At 47.8% G+C, this 20,290-nt stretch overlaps 1 protein-coding gene across 1 annotated transcript in view; it reads left to right on the top strand.

Annotated features, from left to right (window-relative positions):
• ddx10 (DEAD (Asp-Glu-Ala-Asp) box polypeptide 10) overlaps positions 1–20,290 on the top strand; it is a 59,270-nt gene that overhangs the window by 24,624 nt on the left and 14,356 nt on the right. The window lies entirely within an intron of this gene.

Below are 20,290 nucleotides of genomic sequence, written 5' to 3'. Positions count from 1 at the left end.
ATAGCCGTTAGATGACATTGCAGGCTGGTGGGAGTTGATTTGGGCAATTCTCTGTGCTGCTTTCGCATTCTGTCCCGCTAAGAGAAAGGTGTCGGTTTGCACAGCATTTATTGACTTGCAGCCCAATTGATTTTTTTTTTTTTCCCCCCCCTTTCTCTATTCTGCTGTTTAAAGAACGGGACTCGCCCAATACGAGAAGTAACTCTCCGTGCCCCCGAATGTGCTTTCTGCCGTCTCGTTTGCTGTTGCAGAGAAAAGTTTCGGACCGCGGGACGGACTTTCCCAGAGGGCGTTGTGCACGAGCTCCGGAAACCAGGATGACAATGCAGTGACGGAAGGGAGTCAAGGGCCAGTGCCCAGGGAGATCATCTTTCACATGGCACAAGGGCACTGGTGTGGGGGCAGGCTGTGTGAGCATCTCCGTTCCCCTCTCTTTGAAACACGTTTGGGGGCAAAGGTTGTGGCTTTTGGTTTGGGGCCCTAAATTCATCACTGACAAGTCAGCTGGTTTAAGATATTGAGAGAGTCCTGTTTTTGTTTTTTCCTATTTCTGTTCTTGTTTTAAGCACAACAAGAAACTCGTCTCTGTGCCAAGAATAACCAGCTGTATTGACTTTATTCTGAGGACCAGGGTCTTCTGAGGTCGCAGCTCTGCTCGAGATACACAAAGCACATCAGAGGAAGAGGTGTGAAGCAGGACACACGGGTTTCTTCTCTTTATGTTAATTGCTTGCTTGAGCCTTGAATATTAAACATGCGATCAAGGATGAGCGCCAAGCAGTGTGAGATGAGTCATGGTTGCAGCAAAAGGTGAGAGAAATTCCTGGTGCCCAGAAGCTTCAGAAGTTTGTGTTTTGTACCAGTAAAGAAAGTCTTATTACAGAAGCACAGAGGCTCATTCATACATGGCTGATTGCAGTTGGGTTTTTATCTCGGTGAAGACGGCGAACTGCAATATCTCAGCTTTTATTACCGGGACCCAACGTCTGCCATCTGAAGCCTTTTTCCCTCTTATTAGAATCACCATGGAAACGTGCCATGAAAAGCAGACGGGTTGAGCGTGGAGGCTCGCGTGTGGTTGCTCCAGACGCTGGAGACCTTCTTACATTTTCCCATGGCATCCTGTGCCCCACATTTGTTGCCATGGTTTGTCTCTCCCTTCGAGAGCCAGTGGAACATTGTCTGTTTAACAAGGACCCTCATCAGTGCATCAGCTGCTATGAACGCTTTTCCAGGATGACTTTTTCTCTGTTTCCTCTAATCTGTACTGCTTGTTGTCAGTTTCACTCTCACTCACTCACTCAGCAACGCAGTGGTGAAAACACGTACGTTGTGGCAAACACACCTGACCTTTCTTGTCCTCCTGGCCTTTGCAACACAGACCTCTGTTTCACATGGCAACGTTTTCATCTTGGGCAAAAGTTTACATTTTGCTTTCCCCAGTATGCTTTTGTCAGTCATTTTCACCACATGTTGATGTCTGTCGTCGGCTGGCACAGTAGACATTTTTCTGTGCTGCTTTTTCGGTTTGTTAAAGCAGTATTTTTTCTAGAATGAAATGGTAATTTGGTCCTGCTATGATCCCCCAGCCAAGGGGGTTATTCTGTGGGATGGATGGATGGATGGATGGATGGATGGATGACTAACCTGTAACATCACAGATTTCTTCCTTCCTCCCGTTCCTTTCGCTGCAGCTTTGCCCTGGTGGGCGATTCCACGTGGGCTCTTTGTGAACACGGCATGGTGTCAGACACACACCTGTACTTAGAACCTGGGGTTGCTGTCGCTGGGAGAGCGCTTCCTGTAGGGATGTATTTTTACATCTTGTCTTGACCTGGTAATTTACTGTCCTGAGCTCTTTATTGGTGTCACATTGAGGGAAGGCGGCGTGTTAATTATGTTTAGTTAATGCTGGTCCTATGGAAGAATGGAGGGTTGTAATGACAAATGTGGTGAGATGGACGTGTGTAAGCCTCGGAGAAAAGTGAAAGGTGTGTCTGTGTCTGGCGCTGTTCACATGGCACTCCCCCCCCCCCCCCTCCTTTATGGCTCTGAAATTGGCAGAAAGAAAGAAATAAGATGTTATTTGACAGCCTCTCTGTCGGTAGTTGATGCCGGACTCCCACGGTGCTCCAGGAAGTTCGGTACCCCCAACCCCCGGGAGGTTCCTGCAGTGCTGAAGAGCGATCTCAACTGCTCGGAGTTGAGGGCGGTCCCCAACGGCTGGCGAAAGGCCATGGCGGGGGGGCAGAGCTGGAAGTGTAGCTGAGATTGTTGAGGCCGAGTTTCCACGAGAAGGTTAATAGCGGTCAGAGGCCCCGTCTCGACCCGACTTGGACTCCATCGTGGGACCGAACTGTGCTCAGATCACGTGAAGTTGGGTGTTTGACGTTCTTCCTCTGTATGAAACAAAATGAACCACCGAGCGGCTCCATCCTGTCTCATTAATTAGAAATTCAGGTTGGGGGAAAAAAAAGATACACGGTGCAGGTCATTGTGGCTGCAAACCGTACAGGTAAACAGCTGAACGGCTTCCCGCTTATCTGTTTTAAACACACAGACACACACACACGTGAGAAGAGGAGAGTGAGGCATGAGTAAGAGTTCAGAGGCTGCAGATAATGGAACCACCTCCAGGTGCATTTAGATTTAGCCCTCTTTATGTTTGCTTACCCAGCTCCAGGGATTGGGGTAAATGCAGTAAGAGGTTTACTTTGCGGTGCTTTGTGTTGTCGTATATCAGACCAGTGGCCTCGCTCAACGGTCGTCATCATTTCTCACCGCCAAGTCAGTGAGCCACGTGAAATGCAGCGTAGCCTTTGTGTCCCTTTTGCCGCCTCCCTTTCGGTCGACGTCCTGCTCTTCATGTTTGAAATTGAGTGCTTCAGCCCAGCTCCAGGTCGATAGACCCTGCCCCCATTTAAATTCCTCATTTGTTTCATGTGCTTTACTGCGTGTTTCAACGTGCCGCTCGCACTCTTTGTGTGTAAATGTGAAGTGTACGGGACGCGGTGAGCCGTGCTGGCCAAATGGAGTACGTTGCTCTTCACGCCAACGGTGGCATCACCCCTTTGCCGCGCCGCCGCGCCACTAGTAAAGCGTTACTGTGCCGTCGCTGAAACCCGTCGTCGGAAGTGCCGCCATTGTGCCGTCGCTCAGGCTTCAGTCCTTCAGAGCGCCAGAATGTGCCGCTTTCGCTGCTGCCACAGCTCTTAACGACTTTACAGAAGTCACAGTTGTGACAGGACGTTACCTCACCGAGCATCGCCTATAAATGAGACACTAATTGTAACACATCCGTTTATTGCGAGACCTGCTCATACGCGCTTTTACCCGTCATCAGCTTTTACACCCCAATTAATTTCCCGTACTGCGCTTCACCGTGTGGCCCCATGGGACTTGTGTCCGCTTGCCGTGCCATCTGCTCGCACCTTTCCGCCGATCTCGTCCCCCTCGGATTTGGGCTGACGCAGCGAGTCGGGAAATCCCGAGACCGCGGACACTTGGCAGGAAGAAAGTGTTATGGAGCGCCTTCTTGCCGTCATTGCTGCACATCGGTCGCCGCTGGGACCACTCTTGTCATTGTGCTTCGCCAGGGCTGCCGTTTCCCTGGCCCTGCGGGCGTGTACTGTAGCAGTGAATGATGGTGTCGTTGATCAACGTTCCGCTGCTGCTTTTATATCCACGAACATCGCATTTACAAGTCTTCAAAGACACACGTTTGGACTCTTCTTCACTCACTTATTTGCCCAGTTTGCTCCGTATGAAGTGTCGTCGTCATTTCTGCCTCCCGCCACTAGTTGGCAGTAAAGAGTAGGAGTGCGGGACCACGCCAATTCAACTCACTTCCCCGGTGTTGACGGCTCATCTCTTGCCTGTGTCCGTGGTCAGTGAAAAGTGATTATAATTATACACGTCAGTGTGATCGATGAATCCGTGTTTACACAGCAATTTTAAATCAGTTTTAATTGTAATGTACTAAGTCAATAAAAGTGTTTGGAAGTCCCACCACATACTTCTGTCTGTTATAGCCGTATCCAAGACTTTTACTGTCGCCAGAAGACGGATTCATGGCAGAGCTGTGAGTCTGAGCTTCATTTCAGGACAAGTTAGTGGAATAGAGAGGCAGGAAAGGTACTGCTTCGTAGTTTCCAGCGCTAATCCCGCCTGCCATAGGAGGTAAAAATACGGTCACCTAGAGTGACGCCGTAAGTACGTTTGCGAACACGAGAAGTAGCATTTAACAGCAGTGTGCAGAATGTTGATGTTTCCGGAAACTACAGCGCATCACGGTCTGGTCGCTGTGTTTTCGGCAGCCGTTGCACAGCAGATGTCTCTTGTTGTAAGAATGTTGCACTGCATCATAAAGACGATATAAAACAAGTTCACTGCTGGGAAATCTGCTGTGCAAATTATAATCGGAGAAATTGAAGGATGACGAAGAGTACATTTTAAACAAAATCTTTATATGTATAACAAACTTAACTGTCAATGTGTTAGCTACCCGATGATGTAAGAATAGTTCTATAATCTCTGTATTAACTGTAATGTCTGAAATAATGTTTTGTAGTATCAGTTGTAAGGGAGAAAATGGGGGGGAAAAAACATCATTAAATGGTGTTTCTCAAAAAGCATCGATCGATTTTAGCAAGAATGATTGAAACCTCTCTTTCAGTTTAATATGGTTTAAATTTTATGATGCATTGAAATATTAGTGCAGTGAAGTAATTATAATGGTTTTAAAAATCCTGCACTGTTCCCAGGGTTGGAATGGGACCCGGGGCAGGTTTCGCTGTCGTCGTGGAAACGCAGTAAACGTTTACAAAATCTGCATTGATTCTTTGCTTTAATCTGACGTTTTGCACACGCATCCATTTCAGATATATCGCACCAAACCTTTTGAGCGTTGTGTCAGTACAAGTATGTCATCGTTGTGTGAATTGCAGCTCTCCCCCTCCCCGCCTGGTGGTGTAAAAGTGAGGACCGCCACGAGTGTGAGGGCGGTACAGTAATACAGTAATAGTGAACACCTGAGTCCCGCTGGGCACCAGGTGCCCTTTACTTGTTTACTTGGAAGGATGTCGGCGACAATTGGTTTCCCAAGGTGTTTGTGAAATGGAACTTCCCCGAAAGTACAGACTCGCTTTGGACCGTTGGCACAACATGGAAAAAATAGAACGAATGAACGTACTGTACAACAGTGTAGGTTTCCCATGTTTTGTAAAGTGCTCATTGAAGTGCTCCTACAGCCCAATGTTTCACGCCCAAAGTGCGAGTAAAAGGAGTGAAGAGATCCCCAAGCGGAAGGACGGTAAGCGTGTCTGTGTCTCTGTACACAAGGAGTAGGCCCCATTGCCCCTTGTTGCTCTTACGAGAATTGAGAAACAAGTCGGCGGTAATTGCATTTCACAACTGCAATTAAGAATATGAATATTAAATAGTTTCAAACTTAAGAGTTTGATGCAATACCCCCTTGACACATTCTCGCTCAAGTTTTTCATGGAGACGGCGGCACTTGAAAGGTTTCGTGACGAGGGCCTTTACTTGAGCTGACTATTGTCTCGTCAGTGTTTTTTGTGTGCGTGCGTGCGTGCGTGCGTGCGTGCGCGCGCGCGCTCCAGTCCGTTATGTAAATGTACATCGAAAACCTTTGATGTCCCAGCAGACTCCCGTGGATCGCGCGAAATTTCCCATCCTGCGGATGAGCATCGGCTGCCATCTGATCGGAGGTATCGGCCACGGTCCAGTAATTCCCGCTGGCGGGTGGGTGGGGGGGTCGTCAGGTCACTTTCAAAGGGATGTTACTCCTGTTAATTTATTGGAAGCGACCCCTGGCAGAGGTAATGTTTTCGGGGTCTTATTTATGCAGCCTTTTAGTGTCGTGTCCTCAGATCGATGGCGAGAAGATGGCTCCTCGGCAGCTCAATCAGCAGAGCCCCGCGACCCCCGGCGCAGCCCTCTTTGTTTTACACCGTCCGCACCTTTGTCTCCGCACCCGCCGGGGCGCTTTTTCCCTCCTTCGTTTTTATCATGTCTTCCCCTCCCCTACTTCTATCCTTTGTACCTTGACAGTTTGAAGACACTTTTCACCTCTGTTCTTCCATCCACCAGGTGGTGGCAGTGTACTTGGCTCTCCGTTCTAGGTCGCTGCTGAGAGCGGTTATGTTGTCGGAGTGCCTCTGTGGGCACGAGATGAACGTTCGTACCTTTGGCCGCTGCCCCGACTTACTGGAGTCGCCTGCTTTTCTTTGGCTCCGTTACTTCCGTAACTGGCCGCTATGCACCGGGCACCGCCGCGGTGCCGCCTGAAGTGTTTAGATCGACCAGGACCGTGGTGTTGGGAGAAGCAGGCTGCTTCTCGTTGACACGCGGGCTCATTCCCGGTGCAAGCTGGTGTGGAATGCATACGACTCAATGCGCTCTTTTATTTCGCCAAAGAGGCAACTCTTTTGGTGAACAGAGGTGCTTCTCACCGGACCACCGGAGCCCTTTCAGCACCTTTGCCGATTCCCAGGCGTTCAACCTCCTCCACGTCGCCGCTCTTTGCAGGAGAAAAATGGGGATCAGAGTTGACCCCCATTCAGGCGGGGGCAGTGGGCGCCGGTTCTTTGTGTTGGTCTCGAGAGGAAGCGCACCTCCGTCAGCGGCTAAATGAGCAGAGTTCTTAATTAGCGGAGCCAGAGTCCTCGGTGGTGACGCGCACGGAGTTAATGACGTGTGTGTCGCGCTAACTGGGGTCCGATATACGGGAAGATGTGCTTGGAGCATCGAGGCCCGATGCTGCGAGCAGCTCCGGGAGGAAGGTGCTCGCGGTGTTTCGGCCGAGGAGTGAGGAGCGACGACGACGACCGACGCGCGCTGCTGTTGAACTCGGGCGTCGTCACCTGTGCCCATTAAAGAGAGAACTTTGAGCCAATCGGTGCTCTGCCTTTTCCGCTCTGCTGCGTGATCACCGGCTGCACCCTCACAGTGATGTATGAGCAGTGAGATGAGGGCTTCCTGCAGCGGCACTGAGCAGAAACGGCTGTGACGCCCCCTCTAGGAACCAGAGGATACTGTACAATCTGTGTTCAAAGGGCATATAAACAGTACGTTTCCATGTGTTGTTCACACGCAGACGAAGGAATCGGTGTGTCCCACACCACATCGTACCGCTGTCTGCGTGTGGAGCTGAAGGGAAGTACAGAGGTGATGGTGACAGCGGCAGCTGAATGGGATGGTTTAAGACTCTTACTGAATGTTGAAAGGGATTCAGCAGCTCTGAGGGACAGAGGGAGCTCTTTCCACCACACTGGAGCCAGAACCGAGATGTTGTGGACATGTCGTGCATAAGACCACGAAGTGGCCCTTTAAAATATATGAAATACCCATAAACCCCCCATCTGAATTCACCAGGTGCAATAACAGTGCCTTGAGGCCGTTGTTTTGGGCGCTCGAATAGTCCAGCCTGTCAATTAGTCATAATTTTAAATGAATTGTTTGCAATTCTAAGAAGAATTTAGTCATGTTAAGTGTGTGTTGTCCTGGAAACTGAAAAACTGGCATACATGTACTTGTCAAGCGGTATATGGTAAATGTCCCTGAAAGTACTATGAAAGTACTGTGGTCACTTTGCACAACTGCCAGCCTGTACTTCGCTGGCGCCCAAACGCTCTCGGCTCGCGCGAACGTGGCACCGGCAGCACGACGCTTCTCTGGAGCCGCGTTATTGGAGCCGCGTTATTGAAGCCGTCGGTCATTCGTCTCCTCGTTGGTGTCTTCGGCCTCCGATGACAGACAGCGAAGCGCCGAGATGGGAACGCCCCGTTATCGCGTCATCGCTTCGAGAGCTTCTCCGTCCGTGTGCTGCAGGAACACAGCGTAGCCGTGATCGCCAGTAAGTTCTTACCTTAAATTACTTTCCTCTACACATGGTAAAATCAGTGTAAGCACCTTTGGAGAAAAGCATGAGGTAAATAACGTAGTAAGAAATGAAAGGAATAGACGACACTTTGTCCAAGTGACTTTGAGTGCAGCTTCGTAGCATTTTGCCTGTACAGGAGATGTGTAACATGTAAGAGGCGCGTGTGTGTGTGTGTGTGTGTGAGAGAGAGAGAGAGAGAGAGAGAGAGAGGACATTGCGTCTGTATGCCACGCTGCCCTCCTGCTGTTCCAAAAGTCATCCTGTCGCTAAAAGCATCCCAACAAGTCGCTGAACTTACGCTCAGGGTCCCACCTGCGGGGAGAGCTGTGGAGAGGAGCCCCAGAAACGCCACCCGATGATGGGGACGTTCCCTTCTCAGTCGCGTTCAGTCCAGACGGTGGTAACACTCTCCATCATCCAGCTCTCGACTCGACATGTTTTGAAAACCCCTTTCTTGTCGTGATTAAAAGCAAAGCAAAATTCCGGGGTTTAACATTTAGCTTGGCGTCACTGACATATTTCCATCACGTGTAGATCCTTCATATCCGCACTCGCCTTGCGCCGTCTCAGGTTGTTACTTCACTGCTGCCACTAGGTGGCGCGGTGCTTAGAGCTGCTGCGTTGCCCTCGAAGGACCCGGGTTTGGATCCCACCCCCTCATTATCCGACACTGATTAAACAACATTACCATGTAAATGTGGTGTAAATCAGTGTAGGGAGGTGTAAGCAGTAGCACTTGTTGTTTTGGAGTTGGAGGAAATATAATGTGAAATTATGTAGTTTGCGTAATGTAATGAATCAATTCAATTTGTGAATGTGTTTTAAAAAAAAAAAAAAAATTAACTTTTCTCCCCCGGGGGTCCTGCAGACTTTCTGTGGAAGTAATTGAACGTCACTCGTTTGACTGCTCCTCCGGCGCCGGGCTCCTGGCGGTGTATGTGTGTGTGTGTGTGTGTGTGTGTGTGTGTGTGTGTGTGTGTGTGAGTGAGAGAGAGAGAGAGACAGAAAGGCAAGTGTAAATCCAAATGTGTCCGTGGCAGCGCTTGGCTCCAGGTGACCGTGGCGTTCCTTACCGTGGGAAACGGTGTGAGGCCGCGCTCACGTGTTCCTCGTTCTCCCAAGCGCTCGCCGCAGGCCGCGGAGCAGGAAGGGCCCCGAGTGCAGCGCCGCTGCTGCTGCTGCTGCCGCCGCCGCCTTCCTGTGCCGTGGAGCAATTAACACAGATTCATATTTCATCAGAATCAGAAATCCTAGCATGAAAGGATTTAATTAGCAATAAAACACACTGCTGTGGAAATGTAATCCTCTATTATTAATGGAGCCCTAATTGCTCCGGAGTGTGTGCTGGGTGCTTGTCAAGAAAGAACGTGTGAAGATTTTCGAAAATAGCTGGCTGCAGAATTTTTGTTCCACAGATAATTTGTGTTTTCCACCGGAAAACAGATCATTTCGGGCAACGTGCGTCTCGTACGCCAACTCGTGTAACGGTGCTCTGCGCTGACGGACCGGGGTGTCGTCACACATTCGCGCTCGTTTCCGCACGTATCCGGCTGGGTGTGTATCGATCAGGGTTACTTGATCAAAAGCGTTACAGCGAGAGGTGGGATTTGAACCCAGGTTCTCAGCACTAGGCAGTAGCTGCAACCACGACGCCCCCTGCTGGCACCGATGGGCGAGTGGCTCACACTCACTCCCATCTCAGTACCCCCCTCCCCGTTACCACAGTAACCCCGTGGAATAAGCGCGAACGCTGTCACGGGTGCTTTGGATGGATTATGTTTGTTGTTTTCGCACCCGTGCTGCTGGGCCAACGCTTTGGGACTGGGGGTTTACTGAGGATACAAATGAGAAATAATGGTTGCTTTTTATAAACGAGTCGCTGCCGACAGTCTGCTGTGTTTCTGCCCCGTTTCGTTTCCGTGGCGAGCGTCAGAGCGTGGCGCCGCCACGGGTTTGAGCGGTCAGAGGGATGAAAAGTAATGTCTACGATGGGCAGCGGGGCCTCGGCGGGAGACCGCCTACGGTCGGGGTGCGAGCCGTCGCTGAAATAGAGCGATAACGGTGGCCTTTTGTTGCGGCCAACTCGATTAACCGTGGACTTGTGCTTCATCGCATCGTCATCCCGCACCGCCTGCACAGCGACCCCACGAGCCGCAGCTCCGTGTTACGCTTCTCGTCTTTTCGCTCGACATGCTGCCGTATTGAATATCATCAACTTGCTCAACGCGCTGTTGCAAGGGTTGCGGTACGGTCCATCCTCATGTTACGAGCGTTCAAGTTACGCAGGTTTGAAGGCACATTTTCCATTTGTTTGTTTTTCTTGCATTTTCTCCACTGGCCTGTTGTGGAAAAATTTGTTGCAAAACAAAATTCACCTGCGTTTCCATGTGCAGCCATTAGTTGGCAGTAAAGAGCAGGTAAATATGAGTTATGGGGCCACAGTAACGCAACTTTGTTCCGCAGTGTTTACAGTGTCTCGTATTGCCAGTCAGTGAATCATAGTGACAGGAAGAGTGATTCTGTCTCTGTAGAATTACCAGGGTAAAATCTGGGAGCTTTTATGGTTCTTGACTGATTCTGATGATGAGCATAAATTTGTGGTGAGGATCTGTTTGTATTTTCATTCATTTTACTTTGGATATCATTGAAGTTAATAAAAATGTAAAAATAAGTCTTCCAGCATATTTTTTTTATTTGGCTATATCCAAGACTTTAACAGGACGTACAGCGCAGATAAATCAAGGTACATCTTTAGTTACTCTTTGACTGTAAGGATAAGAAGAAAACTGAAAGCGATCAGGTGCTGACAAATGTTGTCCATGTTGCTCCTATTTAATAAGAGCGAATAAAATAAAAGGCCTGTAATAGACTCACCCCCAGTGGTTCCAGGATAGATCAGACTCTGGAAGGCAAGGATGCTGCATAGATCATAAAAATGCAACAAATGTCTTGCATTAAAATTTTAATTAATTGTGGCATCATCTGAGGCTTGTACAGAACCTCTATTATTAAGTTTTCGATTGTGATGTCGTGCTCAGAGTTTCCAACTCAACTTGGTCCCAGTTGTGGTGTCGTGTGCGAGTTGAGGACTCTAGAGCTGCGCTGCAGGAGTTGTACGAATGATCTGCTACCTGTTCAGGACAGCTTTTACCCTAAAACCGATGTGTTTTACACTGTTTCCATACATGCCTGTAACACATGGTCCCTGTGCTGATGCCTCATCCTGCTACTTATTGAGTTAATAGTGATGAGTGAGTGTACAGCGGCGGAGGGGAGGCACACGTTCTTTTCCTCTTTTCTCATGTTCTCTCATTGTTACAGTAGTAGTCAGGGCTTCATGGCAACGGTGACATTTTCTGCATAACATTCGCCACGGGGGGGGGTCACGTGTTACTGTTATTTAACACCTTTTCTGTACACCTCCAATGAAACCATCGTCCGATTGTGTGCTGCGATGTTACCGATAAGTGCTTTTGTCCTTTCAGTGTTAGTGAGTCTGGTAGTGGAAAAGAGAAATGAGCAGACGCCCCCCCCAAGGGCAAATGGGTCTTTTTCATCACTAATGCAATATATTACATGGTAAATCTTTTGTTACTGTTGTTTTTACTCATTTTTGATGGCTTCCGACAATGATCTTTTTTTCTCCGATGACAAAATGGTTCACATTGAGTGGACAGCATGATTCAGATGGTATTTATATATTTTTTCATTTTTTTAAGAGGAGGCCCCGGGATGCGCGGCTCGGTTTTACCGCTATTTAAAGTGACACTCAATTCATCAGTCATTTGTGCGGCGCCTGCAAAGTCCCCACCGTAAAATTGAAATATCCTTTCATTTTCCACCAATAGGACATGTATTGCTTTTTGACAGTTGTGTTGATTGCATGATTCACTTTGATTGGGCTTAATGTTTTTTTAGGATCATGTGGCACCGTGTTTAAACAGTAATTTAATAAGGCACCAAATGAATGAAAAACGGGCTGCGTTTCGAGATAATCTCTTTTCATACAACCTTTCAGAGAGATGCAATGAATAATTCAGGAGCAGATGCAGCGCACTAACAGGTTATTGTGGAGCTGCGTGCCGTGGGATTTGCTGCTCCTCGCCTGCTCCTCTCACCAGACAGCGGCGACGACGACGGGAGGCTCAAGTTTGACTGGAACCAACACGCTTACTGAACGCACCTTTGAAGACGAACAAAACGCTCTTGTATGCATATTAAGCACAAATTGGCTCGGCTCCTGAGAGCGGATGCAGGTAATACTGCGCTGAACTTTCCCTGAAAGCGCTGTTTACGCTCTTTGTAGACGGGCCGAGAGCCGGGAGCGCAGATAAAGGCCGTTTTTAGCATAATTAAGTCCTTCGAGCGCCTTCCATTGATCCTTCTTCGGGCCGCAGGAATTCTCACAGACTGCAGCAGCGCCGCTTCCCGTCTCCGCGCTGCTCCTTTGAGGCCGAGAAGAGGAGCTCATTGAATTTTCATGTCTCTGCGCTTGCGTGTTTAACTCTTATTGTCTGGTATCGGCTTGTCGTCTCACTGTGGCTGCGTGCGAGCGTCGCTTCTCTTCTCCCCGACGCGGTTCTCTCACAGCGACCCCGGCGCTCTCGCACGCTTCGCGCAATTCGCACGTAACCGTAAGAACTGTGATTCAACAGCTGCGAGAGGCTCTACCGCAACCTCTGACCCTTTGTTGAAGTCAACGGTGCATCTTTGAGTGCGTCGGGTCCTCATTCGACTTTCAAACTTCCCAAGATACAAACATTTCTACGTTCTGTTGCTTTTAACTGTATTTTCTTCTCCGATTTCAAAAAATGAGTTTGTTTGCAGAGAAAATGCTGCCTGTACTTCTGTTTCCAGTAAAGAGCAGCCAAAGAGTACCAGTGCAGCCCTGGGTTCGTCGCGCTCGCTCCCACAGTGTTTACTGTGGTATTCCAGTGACAGTAATGAGGTGACAGCCCTGCACGTTTACAGGGTAAACTAGTCAACATTAAGTAGGAATTAATGGAGAAGAATTATTTTTATTTTCAGTCATTTGAAATTGAATTTAACTTTAATATACCTTGGAGTTAATAAAAAGTCCTGCGAGGGACGGTGTCCTGTCCTTGATGTTCCCTCCCTCACACCCTCTGTTTCCAGTATAGAGTCCAGATCGCGGCCAGTGAAGACGGGTTAAAGAAATAAGTCTCGCTGCGAATTTTTGATCCGGTCCAGGTTTGTCTGAGGTATTTACAGAAGCTCAAGATGAATAGATTGAGGGGCGTCTGTGTTACGAAGCTTTTATTGGCTCTTATAGTGGTCACATTTGTTTGCGCTCCAAGGACCCAGGGCCTTGCGGGTGGCACCAGACAGGGCGTTGCCGCCCCTATCGAGCGGCTCGTTTCCAGAAGGAGCGTCAGCGGCGTTGGCCGAACGCGTCTCGGCGCGGCGCTCGCGGCAGCCGGTTGCCCTGCGGGGGCGCGAGAGCCGAGCTGAGCATCGACGAGCCGTCGGGCTGCCGGATCGCAAACGCGCAGGGCCAGTTTTCTCGTGGTTTGTTGAGGGTAATCGGATTGAACTGTGGGCGTAAACGAGTCCGATGAGGCTGTGCAGCCTTTTTTCCTGCATTTGACAGGTAACTTTGGGAGAGTCGTCGTCGTCGTCACCTGAGGGTGCTCTCTGGAACTGTCGACACCTGTTTACTCTGTGGTGCTGCTGTTTAAATATGAACGCTGGTGCTCCAGCCCCCTTCCGGTTGTGGACGCAGTGACATGGAAAGTACGTGCACTTCGCCTTCCCTTCCCTCTTCTGCGCCTGCAGCGTTCATCCCAGGGCCCTCGAGTGCACCACACACTCCACAGTGTATGTAGCGTGCGGTGATGCCCAGGGCCCGTCTTTATTTTAATTCTTCTCAAAGATGTAATGCTCTGGGTGTGTGTGGAGCCCGTGATGCGTGTGCGCAGGAATCGGCGCGGAAGGGCTTATTCGGTTGTGTAACGCCTCGCCCGGATCTTTCCAGAAGCTGGAGCAGGCAGGAGCTGTTCCTCTGTTCCTTTCTCGAGTGTAATTGAGGCCTTGCAGGTTGGACTCATAAATCATGCCTGGGAGCTGCACTGCACAGGTACGTCGCGGCTCGGGGCGCTGAGGAAATTAATAACGCTGCTTGAAATATTTTCAAAATGTTAAAGCTGTGATGGAGGACTGACAGCGTGGAGGCGGGGCCCTCTCATCAGTTCCATACTGTGCTCGATTAAAGCATTGATTAATGTACACACACACACAGACAAGGCCCTCATCTGCTCCTGTAATTTCGCGCTAGTCCAAGTGCCAGAAATGATTTATAAGTGTGATAATTTATATTAGAGATGTATATAGCTGTGATATGATAGTGTGATAATTTATACTAGATGTAAATGATTCAGTTACTCAACAAATGCTTGTTTACCCCCTTGCCCGGTAACCCTGGTAACTGCAGTTGTTTGATGGTTTACATACCTTTGAAGTCTTTGGCTTTTTCCTCCCACTCTGAGTTTTTCAGAGAAGAAAATACAGGATTGCTGCAGTCCCCTTAAAAGATAAGTACCCAGTAGGCTGTGGGATCCAGGATTGTCCCCTTAGCGCTTGAGGCTCTAGCCTGCGTAGTTCCGACGGCTGAACACAGTACAGGTCACCAGCGGGTGGTCGGACCGACTCGCGGCCATCGTAACGCATCAAGTGCCCTTTTTAGTTGATGTGTATAAACATATATACAATGTGCACTCTCCATGTGCTTTCAGTAAGGGTTCAGAACATGCAGTTACAATCGAGTGGGATTTCACTTTCAGAGCATTAAACGACCACATTTAGCCTCCTAACACATGTGTGTCCATCCAAATCCCCACATGATCGCTCCAAAACTGCTTTTTGTGCCTTGTTTGGGCTCTAACTGCCCTGGATCCCTTCCTTTCACCCTTACCGGGTGACAAATACAGTAAAATAAAGTCATTTGCAGAGTGTTTCTAAGGGTTTTTAACAGGATTTTTGGTGAATATACTTTGTAGTAGTAATGCCTTGCAGTAATCATCTGCTTAAATGTTTGTGAAATGTCCTTTGCTTTGAGAGATACAGAAATAGGTGGTTTGACCTTGTTTTCAGATTGCTTTGGACGTCTGCAGAGGGTCAGACATGGATCCCGGACACCTTGTCTTTGATTAACAGCCGTATAAGTGTGTATTTTATGTGCAGTGACAGCGCTGCCCACGTGGAAGAGGACAGAGGAAAAGAACACATTTGTTATTTTCACAAGAAATGGGTTCAAGTGGCCTTGGCTCATAACTCTGTGTGTGTGTGTGTGTGTGTGTGTGTGTGTGTGTGTGTGTGTGTGTGTGTGTTTGTGTGTGTCAGGGTTTAAGCTGCCAACAGGCGATTTGTTGGTTAAAGCCATTTCTCTACTTAGTTACTGCCCCTCTAGTAATAAATGTTTTTAGCTCTTAGTTCAAGTCACTGCTGGGTAAGTATGAAAGTGGCAGGGCGAGGGCTTTATGTGTTTTGCAAAGTGTGTTTTCATCACATCTGTTGAGGGTTGCATAACGGCGGATATGCACTTTGAATCTGAATTGCTGAGGACTTCAGCAATTTGCATTTAGCTTTTGCTTTTATTCCCCGTTCTCCCCTTCGACATCGATCACTGTTTAAATCGTCTGTGCGACAACGAAGCCGAATAAACCGTCGAGCGCGGTTTTCCCTCCGACCGGCCGAGTAACTCGACTCGCCGAGTGTTTGCAAACAAAAGCGCTCGCAGGGGGTTTCGGGGAGATTGTTGTGCATGAGCGGCACACGAACAGCATGAACCAAAACCGGTGCGCTGAGGTCCCTGCTGTTTGTTTACACTCGGTAAATAATTGTAGCTGAGCCCTTGGGCGGGTTAGGGAGAGAGGTGGGGAAATAAAGGACGTGTGATAAAAGTGATGTTTTTATTGCAGGGCTTCCTCCGAGGTGCCCACCGAGCACAAATTGCGTCGTGCCTACCGTGTGATACCAGTACGGTACTCGTTCCATTGGATCACTGTCCTGCCCCCGGTACGGTACTCGTTTCGTTGGGTCCCTTGACTTTTTATTGGGGAGAACATGGTTGGGAATTTACCCTAAAGGACCATTACAAACATTAAAGAGCCTTGATCAAAGTGAACGTCTAATAAGACAGAAACTGTGAAATGGTGTTCAAGATTACCCTACCATCGAGAGTAAGGTGTCGGTTCTGTTTCAGCCCCTTAGCGCTCCTTACTAGTGTCTCGTAGCGCTTTCGTAAAGATGTCGGTTCTATGTACTGAGCCGTCGTAAAACACGGTCCTGTACAGCAAGAAGTGTTAAACCTTTTACTTCCCCAGCAGCTGTGTTTCACTCCGCAAAGCTTCTTCTGTAATGGAACCGAGTACTGTGTAAACGTGTTGCGTCGTCCCACGCTGACGGGCTTTAGCAGCGGCAACCCTCGGTTCGCGTGAATTAAATTCGAACGCTCAAATAGCCGATTCAAAACTCTTATTTGACTGAAACTTCTCCAAAGCAAACGAATGAATGAAAATGACACGCAAAAATTGTAATTTTGTTACAAATATACCTTTTATTTTTGAATTTTAAGAAATTTTAGCTGACATTTCTTCATCCAGAGACAATTCGTTTTTTTCCTCTCCATGAGAAATTTTCCATCCCCTGACATTGAGAATTCACCCAGCAGTCATCTCCTTGCACAAATTTTAACCCTATTACGTGAGGGATGGCCATGTTTATGAAAGTAATTGTGATCACAAGCAGGAATACTTCAGTGTTCACCACTGTTCTTTATCATAAACAACGTGGAAACGTTCGCTTTTGATCCACTTGGGGAACTGTAAACGTTTAGCGGCCGAAACGTGCTGTTCCGTTGTCCCTGAGGACCAAGCAGCAGGTAATGTTGAGTCTTGCATTTTGTACACTACCATAGTTTACTGGAGACGTTCTCATTACGTGTCCTCGCTCAAGGGGACAAGAGCAGGGCCCTTCCTGCTACCGGAGTTTGGAAACTTCCAGTTAGATCCCAATGTTCTGAGCAGCGTCATGCTCAACCCAGTACATTACGCTGAACGATGTACCGTACGCGAGGTCTTCGAAGTGTGGTGCTTTGCCTTTCGGACAGTACAGCAGTAGGCGAATGTCCACACAAAGCCACGTGTGTTCCAGGAGCGCCTGTGTGCTGCTCTCTTCCGTTGGCTGTTTTCACTCAATCCTTTCAATGAAGTGCTTTGACAAGTGGGCTCTGTGGGGTCTCTCATGCTCCTCCTGTTGACAAAAATGGCGCCATGAATGGAGAAGGGTGTGGAAGAGCCCTCAAGGCTCAGCGGCGTTGACCCGCCAGTGGATGGGGAAGTCCTTCCAGGTGTCGACATTAACTGCTGGGGTATATTGTACTCGGCTGTTCCTGTAACCTCCCCGTTTTACTGCCTTGTTCTCAATTACCGTTCTCTGCTCTCTGCGACATACTGCGTTTGCCTTCATGAAGACCTGGAATTGTCGTAGAATATTTAAATATTTTGTGTTTCTCTTCAGTAGTGCTAATAAATACTTGGTTAAAAATACTGTTATGTAAATATTTTATTTTAAACATTATAATACTGTGTATTTGCAGAAGCGTGATGCCAGTTTGAACTTAGACTGCCTGAGAAGCTGGAGTCCTAGGGTAAAGACAGCCCGTAATTTGCTATTAAAAATGCAAAGCAATAACGGAGAAGGAGATCACTTCTCGTTTAAACTCACTTCCAGACATCCCTTTTGCCTCTTGCATAATGTATTCATTAAACCGGGAAGGTTAAGGAATTGAATTCTTGGAGAGAATATTATTTCTCCACTTGTAAATTAGATTTTGGAGGCTTACATGAGGGTGGGGGTGGAGAGCTGGGAACAGAGCGTCGCCCTCTTTGTTTCGCACAGGTACCAAATTGTGTTTTCAGTGTCCTGCTGGCCGGTCAGACCACAGGGATGTGGTCGGTGTTGTATTGTAGTCTATTTTATAGTACTCATATGCAGTATTATATGTTTAATGTACATCCATGCTTTACATAACGGGGTTAATTTGTTTATTGGAATCGTCCATGAGACAAATTCCCGTATTGAGCGTGTCGAATAACCGTTACTTATAATGGAAAAGAAAGCCATTGGTTCCCAGACAGATGTCACCTAACGTTAATGAAAATTCCAAAATCAAAGGTGTTTTTACATGTGACAATAACAATAGTAACATGTTTTACATTTGTAGCAAAGTATTTCAGCTTCCTTTCAGTGTTACATTTAATATACGTTCCTTTCGTCATTAATTTTCTCTGTTCATCCATCTATCAATAACCAAATAGTCCGTGCAGAGTCATTGGTGAATCGATGGAGTGGATTATCATAAATGTCTACGAGGTTACGGTTACTTTCAGCTTTGTCCTTTTTATTCTTGACCCACATCGTTGAGGTACCGGGTCCCTCCGGAACTCAGAAGCGGACTTTCAGACAGCGGATATTATACAGTACGTTTGCTGAACTGAAAATACTGCGTGCAGTATAGTAAGCTGAGCACGGCTGGAGTGGGCAGCCTTGGGAGGGAATGAACACGAAATTGGGCCAAAGAGCTCAGCTAAGAACCTTGGAGTTCATTCAACTTCGGTTTTTCAGTTTACAAGGACAAAGGAGGAGTTCGTGCAAAAGTCCAAAAAGAAAAGTGTGTGTTGATTTGGAATGATGTCATATTGTCCCAAGTGTCATTTTCTGTGACTGGTTGCCTTTTTGGTAACGGCTACATGTTTGGTTCGAAATACATTTTCGAGTTTGTTTCACCTCGTTGCTTTTTTGCGGTGGAACTTTGAACCAATAGGAGACGGCGATGAATTCTCCAAAAACAAAAATATCGGTGCACCTTCTCTCAGTGGTGCTGGGAGTATAACCAATACATCAAAGTTTGAAGAGATTTACAGTGGTAAGGTACTTAACAATGTACCACTTTATACAGCTGGGGAGCTCCTTCATCAATTCAGTTTAAGTACCTCGATCAAGAGGGCCACACCAGCGGGTGGGATTCAAACCTCCACGTTCCATGCTGCAGCTCTTCATGCTGCCTGTCCTTCGAGGAGGAGGACACCCAAGCAGGTGTTCTGGCTCATGTAGCCATGGCCAAGGGGTCGTCGTATGCAGTATTTATGAGTTAAATCATGTGCCGATTCAGCAGAAAGTGCTGCTTTAACGTTCCTGGTTTTTGAACAGCCCATGGGCACTTAAACTTGGCAAAGTGACTTTCTGCAAACATAACGGAAAGCCCCTCCCAGCAAATGCACCTGAAGGTGCCCTCATGCCTCAAATACGGAACGACCATTTCCCACGGATAAGCACGTCACCACCTCGCTTACAGTGGGCTTCATGTGCGAGGAAATATCGAATGCGATCTTGACAGGAGGAGTTCACTAGCACCCCGCGTTACGAACATTGAAGAAATTTTCTGAAGTCTTTGCCATTATATTTTCAGAAATTTCTGCCTGTTGCAGAATGGAAATAACCTGCATTTCCATGTGCCGCCATTAGTTGGCAGCAAAACGCACACGGACAGTGTGATGTTACTAGTGTAGAACAGAGTAAAGTTAGGAGTGTACCCCTCACCGTAGTTCAGTTCGCTGGGTGTTGGTGATCGTTAGCAAGATGATGAACGTTAGACACGTTCCTGAACAACACATGAATTTTTGGACCCGACGTATTTTTGTTTTAAGTTTTACATGTAATCAAGCCTGAAGTTAAGAAAAAATGAGAACTTAAACTCCGTGGTATAGTACTCAATGTGTGCACCTCACACTGTAAATCTCCATGGAGAAAAGTGCCAGATAAATAATGGTTATTAATCATTCTTTCCTTGCTCTAGTAAATGTATGGATCAGCATGACCTCATTTAGAAATCTGTAAATTTATCAGAATTTTAATTTAAAGCACAAAGTTAAGAAACCATAAGTTGACTTTGGCTCCCCTGCGAACAGCTTCAGGGTGATTACTCCCCATCGACCAGCGTCCTCCACACATTGCTCTCCCCCAGCTTGCAGGACATCGTCATACTCCTGTATTTCTCTTTTCGTAACGTAGGAGCTTTTCCAGACACCACGTCTGTCTGTTTGTCTCTGTCCATCCGTCCGTCCGTCTGCGCATCTGCTTTGCTTAAATTTCCACTCTTCGCGTTTCAACAAACATTTTTACTGGTGTTTCCAGGTTCACTTGTGGTGGCATCAAATGGAAGGTATTTAGTTGCTGTAACAATGAGCTGTGGCTGTAGAGGGAAGGGTGTGTGCGTGTGTGCGCGTGTGCGCGCGTAACCAAGCAATCCATGTAAACAGGACTGTGCATGTATTGTGCTTTGTGTTATTTAACGTACACGACTGTGTC

Source organism: Scleropages formosus, chromosome 3 (genome assembly GCF_900964775.1).
Source record: "Scleropages formosus chromosome 3, fSclFor1.1, whole genome shotgun sequence".
Classification (NCBI taxonomy): Eukaryota; Metazoa; Chordata; class Actinopteri; order Osteoglossiformes; family Osteoglossidae; genus Scleropages; species Scleropages formosus.
Note: the sequence above shows the minus strand (reverse complement) of the source record. Positions and strands in the feature narration are given on the sequence as shown.